The sequence below is a fragment of the Rhinoderma darwinii genome (assembly GCF_050947455.1).
Source record: "Rhinoderma darwinii isolate aRhiDar2 chromosome 4 unlocalized genomic scaffold, aRhiDar2.hap1 SUPER_4_unloc_10, whole genome shotgun sequence".
In the NCBI taxonomy this organism is placed as follows: Eukaryota; Metazoa; Chordata; class Amphibia; order Anura; family Rhinodermatidae; genus Rhinoderma; species Rhinoderma darwinii.
The window spans coordinates 428,793-434,792 of NW_027461754.1; the positions used below are offsets into that span (position 1 = coordinate 428,793).

General features: G+C 45.5%; 6 non-coding genes across 6 annotated transcripts; 3 read left to right on the plus strand and 3 right to left on the minus strand.

The window, feature by feature from the left end:
• The first annotated feature begins 1,021 nt into the window (after window positions 1–1,021).
• Window positions 1,022–1,095, plus strand: TRNAN-GUU (transfer RNA asparagine (anticodon GUU)). Its single transcript has one exon. It is a non-coding gene; the product is annotated as a tRNA-Asn (tRNA).
• A 567-nt stretch (window positions 1,096–1,662) lies between these two features.
• Window positions 1,663–1,748, minus strand: TRNAY-GUA (transfer RNA tyrosine (anticodon GUA)). The gene is given in 2 exon segments: window positions 1,663–1,698; window positions 1,712–1,748. It is a non-coding gene; the product is annotated as a tRNA-Tyr (tRNA).
• A 1,036-nt stretch (window positions 1,749–2,784) lies between these two features.
• Window positions 2,785–2,858, plus strand: TRNAN-GUU (transfer RNA asparagine (anticodon GUU)). The gene has a single exon. It is a non-coding gene; the product is annotated as a tRNA-Asn (tRNA).
• A 568-nt stretch (window positions 2,859–3,426) lies between these two features.
• Window positions 3,427–3,512, minus strand: TRNAY-GUA (transfer RNA tyrosine (anticodon GUA)). The gene is given in 2 exon segments: window positions 3,427–3,462; window positions 3,476–3,512. It is a non-coding gene; the product is annotated as a tRNA-Tyr (tRNA).
• Window positions 3,513–4,548: 1,036 nt separating this feature from the next.
• TRNAN-GUU (transfer RNA asparagine (anticodon GUU)) lies at window positions 4,549–4,622 on the plus strand. Its single transcript has one exon. It is a non-coding gene; the product is annotated as a tRNA-Asn (tRNA).
• A 567-nt stretch (window positions 4,623–5,189) lies between these two features.
• On the minus strand, window positions 5,190–5,275 carry TRNAY-GUA (transfer RNA tyrosine (anticodon GUA)). The gene is given in 2 exon segments: window positions 5,190–5,225; window positions 5,239–5,275. It is a non-coding gene; the product is annotated as a tRNA-Tyr (tRNA).
• Window positions 5,276–6,000: the final 725 nt, after the last annotated feature.

The window sequence follows — 6,000 nt, forward strand, 5'->3', positions numbered from 1 at the left end:
TTGTCGGGTGCTTCCTAAGCTTGCAAATGAGTTACATGAGTAGGGAAACAGAGGAGAATTGTCCCGCTCTTTGAAAAACTCGGCAAACCAAAACTTTGGAGAATACGGGCGTCGATCCCGTTACCTCTCGCATGCTAAGCGAGCGCTCTACCATTTGAGCTAATCCCCCTTCTGGCAGTCCATGTTGGGGTCCATGCTGGTTTCCATGTTGGGGTGCCTGATTCACCACAATTGTGATCATCACATACTTTTCAACCTGTAGCTTTAAGCTTTTTTTTTTTTTTTTTTTTTTTTTTAAGTGTGGATGTCTTTCTCCCGTAAAAGCAGAAGGAGCGTGGAGCTTACAGGGTGCCGGGTGGTGTAAAAGTATAGGTGAGTCGTTAGTGTACAGAGTGAAGAATTGTGGGAAGAGAAAAGAAATCAGAATGATTTAAATAAGAAAGTCGCAACGTAGAAAAGATGGTCTAGATCCAATGGCCCATTTGGTTGTGGGCCCAAAAGCCTTTGCCTGTGCCACTTTGTTGCAAAGGCGAAAACATGTGGCATGAGAAACTGGGAGGTTGCGTGTATAAAAAGCATAGTCTGAAGGTCGTGAAAATGAGATGGTCAGGGATCGGGGGTCTCTATTCTATTTTTACGAGAAAAACATGTGATTCCGACCGGGGATAATGGCCAAATTGTAACAGGGGGCGTGAGTAAAAGAGAGCACTTAGCAGAGGATGGTTTCGATCCATCGACCTCTGGGTTATGGGCCCAGCACGCTTCCGCTGCGCCACTCTGCTGCCATACCTCCAAAAGAGAGGGGTAGCCTATTACCCGCTGACTGTTGTTAAGACGCTAATGTGGAGGCCATCTCTGTGTTGCAATTGTCCATTTGTTGGCGGCTGTAGTTCCACGCAGTTGTTATGTTTTATCATTCTCTTCTTTTTATTGTGTTGATCAGAAGGTCCTCTAAGAAACATACTCCATTTACCATGTTGTGGCTTTTTTACGACTTTAATCAAAGTGGGGGAGCGTGGTTGTCTCTGTGGCGCAATTGGTTAGCGCGTTCGGCTGTTAACCGGAAGGTTGGTGGTTCAAGCCCACCCAGGGACGGCAGTGTCCTCTTTTTGTCTCAGTTGCATGTTACAGAAAATCCTATGGTGCCTCTCAACTTAAAGTTTCGGCCAGAAGAGGAGGGCACCGGTTGTAAGACCATTTCAACATGTACAGTGTGAAAAATTTTGAGAAGAGAAAAAAATCCCAGTGATTTGGATGACATAGTTGCAATGTAGAAAGAATGGTCCAGAGCCTTTGGCCCTCTTTGGTTGTGGGCCTAAATGTCTTTCCATGCGCCACTCTGTTTCAAAGAAGATGACACATGACATGAGAAACTGGGAGGTTCAAGCAAAGCTTGAAGGTTGTGAAAACTTTTTTTTGTCTGATAACCAAAAGGTTGGTGGTTCAAGCCCACCCAGGGATGATTGTACCCTCTTTTTGTTTCAGTTGCATGTCAGAGTTACAGAAAGTCCTACTGTGGCTCTCAACTGAGAGTTTCGGTCGGATGCCCATTTCAAATACCCAACACAAACAAGAGACCCCTCTGAAAATAGATAGAAGACGAGGGCACCGGGAGAGCATTTGTCGACAGGTTGAAACATCATCTATGAGACTAACAAAAGTTCCTTCGAGCCGGAATTGAACCAGCGACCTAAGGATTGCTGATTTTCTACTACAGTCCTCCGCTCTACCAGCTGAGCTATCGAAGGCTTGCCGAGCTGGTTGTCGGGTGCTTCCTAAGCTTGCAAATGAGTTACATGAGTAGGGAAACAGAGGAGAATTGTCCCGCTCTTTGAAAAACTCGGCAAACCAAAACTTTGGAGAATACGGGCGTCGATCCCGTTACCTCTCGCATGCTAAGCGAGCGCTCTACCATTTGAGCTAATCCCCCTTCTGGCAGTCCATGTTGGGGTCCATGCTGGTTTCCATGTTGGGGTGCCTGATTCACCACAATTGTGATCATCACATACTTTTCAACCTGTAGCTTTAAGCTTTTTTTTTTTTTTTTTTTTTTTTTTTTAAGTGTGGATGTCTTTCTCCCGTAAAAGCAGAAGGAGCGTGGAGCTTACAGGGTGCCGGGTGGTGTAAAAGTATAGGTGAGTCGTTAGTGTACAGAGTGAAGAATTGTGGGAAGAGAAAAGAAATCAGAATGATTTAAATAAGAAAGTCGCAACGTAGAAAAGATGGTCTAGATCCAATGGCCCATTTGGTTGTGGGCCCAAAAGCCTTTGCCTGTGCCACTTTGTTGCAAAGGCGAAAACATGTGGCATGAGAAACTGGGAGGTTGCGTGTATAAAAAGCATAGTCTGAAGGTCGTGAAAATGAGATGGTCAGGGATCGGGGGTCTCTATTCTATTTTTACGAGAAAAACATGTGATTCCGACCGGGGATAATGGCCAAATTGTAACAGGGGGCGTGAGTAAAAGAGAGCACTTAGCAGAGGATGGTTTCGATCCATCGACCTCTGGGTTATGGGCCCAGCACGCTTCCGCTGCGCCACTCTGCTGCCATACCTCCAAAAGAGAGGGGTAGCCTATTACCCGCTGACTGTTGTTAAGACGCTAATGTGGAGGCCATCTCTGTGTTGCAATTGTCCATTTGTTGGCGGCTGTAGTTCCACGCAGTTGTTATGTTTTATCATTCTCTTCTTTTTATTGTGTTGATCAGAAGGTCCTCTAAGAAACATACTCCATTTACCATGTTGTGGCTTTTTTACGACTTTAATCAAAGTGGGGGAGCGTGGTTGTCTCTGTGGCGCAATTGGTTAGCGCGTTCGGCTGTTAACCGGAAGGTTGGTGGTTCAAGCCCACCCAGGGACGGCAGTGTCCTCTTTTTGTCTCAGTTGCATGTTACAGAAAATCCTATGGTGCCTCTCAACTTAAAGTTTCGGCCAGAAGAGGAGGGCACCGGTTGTAAGACCATTTCAACATGTACAGTGTGAAAAATTTTGAGAAGAGAAAAAAAATCCCAGTGATTTGGATGACATAGTTGCAATGTAGAAAGAATGGTCCAGAGCCTTTGGCCCTCTTTGGTTGTGGGCCTAAATGTCTTTCCATGCGCCACTCTGTTTCAAAGAAGATGACACATGACATGAGAAACTGGGAGGTTCAAGCAAAGCTTGAAGGTTGTGAAAACTTTTTTTTGTCTGATAACCAAAAGGTTGGTGGTTCAAGCCCACCCAGGGATGATTGTACCCTCTTTTTGTTTCAGTTGCATGTCAGAGTTACAGAAAGTCCTACTGTGGCTCTCAACTGAGAGTTTCGGTCGGATGCCCATTTCAAATACCCAACACAAACAAGAGACCCCTCTGAAAATAGATAGAAGACGAGGGCACCGGGAGAGCATTTGTCGACAGGTTGAAACATCATCTATGAGACTAACAAAAGTTCCTTCGAGCCGGAATTGAACCAGCGACCTAAGGATTGCTGATTTTCTACTACAGTCCTCCGCTCTACCAGCTGAGCTATCGAAGGCTTGCCGAGCTGGTTGTCGGGTGCTTCCTAAGCTTGCAAATGAGTTACATGAGTAGGGAAACAGAGGAGAATTGTCCCGCTCTTTGAAAAACTCGGCAAACCAAAACTTTGGAGAATACGGGCGTCGATCCCGTTACCTCTCGCATGCTAAGCGAGCGCTCTACCATTTGAGCTAATCCCCCTTCTGGCAGTCCATGTTGGGGTCCATGCTGGTTTCCATGTTGGGGTGCCTGATTCACCACAATTGTGATCATCACATACTTTTCAACCTGTAGCTTTAAGCTTTTTTTTTTTTTTTTTTTTTTTTTTTTAAGTGTGGATGTCTTTCTCCCGTAAAAGCAGAAGGAGCGTGGAGCTTACAGGGTGCCGGGTGGTGTAAAAGTATAGGTGAGTCGTTAGTGTACAGAGTGAAGAATTGTGGGAAGAGAAAAGAAATCAGAATGATTTAAATAAGAAAGTCGCAACGTAGAAAAGATGGTCTAGATCCAATGGCCCATTTGGTTGTGGGCCCAAAAGCCTTTGCCTGTGCCACTTTGTTGCAAAGGCGAAAACATGTGGCATGAGAAACTGGGAGGTTGCGTGTATAAAAAGCATAGTCTGAAGGTCGTGAAAATGAGATGGTCAGGGATCGGGGGTCTCTATTCTATTTTTACGAGAAAAACATGTGATTCCGACCGGGGATAATGGCCAAATTGTAACAGGGGGCGTGAGTAAAAGAGAGCACTTAGCAGAGGATGGTTTCGATCCATCGACCTCTGGGTTATGGGCCCAGCACGCTTCCGCTGCGCCACTCTGCTGCCATACCTCCAAAAGAGAGGGGTAGCCTATTACCCGCTGACTGTTGTTAAGACGCTAATGTGGAGGCCATCTCTGTGTTGCAATTGTCCATTTGTTGGCGGCTGTAGTTCCACGCAGTTGTTATGTTTTATCATTCTCTTCTTTTTATTGTGTTGATCAGAAGGTCCTCTAAGAAACATACTCCATTTACCATGTTGTGGCTTTTTTACGACTTTAATCAAAGTGGGGGAGCGTGGTTGTCTCTGTGGCGCAATTGGTTAGCGCGTTCGGCTGTTAACCGGAAGGTTGGTGGTTCAAGCCCACCCAGGGACGGCAGTGTCCTCTTTTTGTCTCAGTTGCATGTTACAGAAAATCCTATGGTGCCTCTCAACTTAAAGTTTCGGCCAGAAGAGGAGGGCACCGGTTGTAAGACCATTTCAACATGTACAGTGTGAAAAATTTTGAGAAGAGAAAAAAATCCCAGTGATTTGGATGACATAGTTGCAATGTAGAAAGAATGGTCCAGAGCCTTTGGCCCTCTTTGGTTGTGGGCCTAAATGTCTTTCCATGCGCCACTCTGTTTCAAAGAAGATGACACATGACATGAGAAACTGGGAGGTTCAAGCAAAGCTTGAAGGTTGTGAAAACTTTTTTTTGTCTGATAACCAAAAGGTTGGTGGTTCAAGCCCACCCAGGGATGATTGTACCCTCTTTTTGTTTCAGTTGCATGTCAGAGTTACAGAAAGTCCTACTGTGGCTCTCAACTGAGAGTTTCGGTCGGATGCCCATTTCAAATACCCAACACAAACAAGAGACCCCTCTGAAAATAGATAGAAGACGAGGGCACCGGGAGAGCATTTGTCGACAGGTTGAAACATCATCTATGAGACTAACAAAAGTTCCTTCGAGCCGGAATTGAACCAGCGACCTAAGGATTGCTGATTTTCTACTACAGTCCTCCGCTCTACCAGCTGAGCTATCGAAGGCTTGCCGAGCTGGTTGTCGGGTGCTTCCTAAGCTTGCAAATGAGTTACATGAGTAGGGAAACAGAGGAGAATTGTCCCGCTCTTTGAAAAACTCGGCAAACCAAAACTTTGGAGAATACGGGCGTCGATCCCGTTACCTCTCGCATGCTAAGCGAGCGCTCTACCATTTGAGCTAATCCCCCTTCTGGCAGTCCATGTTGGGGTCCATGCTGGTTTCCATGTTGGGGTGCCTGATTCACCACAATTGTGATCATCACATACTTTTCAACCTGTAGCTTTAAGCTTTTTTTTTTTTTTTTTTTTTTTAAGTGTGGATGTCTTTCTCCCGTAAAAGCAGAAGGAGCGTGGAGCTTACAGGGTGCCGGGTGGTGTAAAAGTATAGGTGAGTCGTTAGTGTACAGAGTGAAGAATTGTGGGAAGAGAAAAGAAATCAGAATGATTTAAATAAGAAAGTCGCAACGTAGAAAAGATGGTCTAGATCCAATGGCCCATTTGGTTGTGGGCCCAAAAGCCTTTGCCTGTGCCACTTTGTTGCAAAGGCGAAAACATGTGGCATGAGAAACTGGGAGGTTGCGTGTATAAAAAGCATAGTCTGAAGGTCGTGAAAATGAGATGGTCAGGGATCGGGGGTCTCTATTCTATTTTTACGAGAAAAACATGTGATTCCGACCGGGGATAATGGCCAAATTGTAACAGGGGGCGTGAGTAAAAGAGAGCACTTAGCA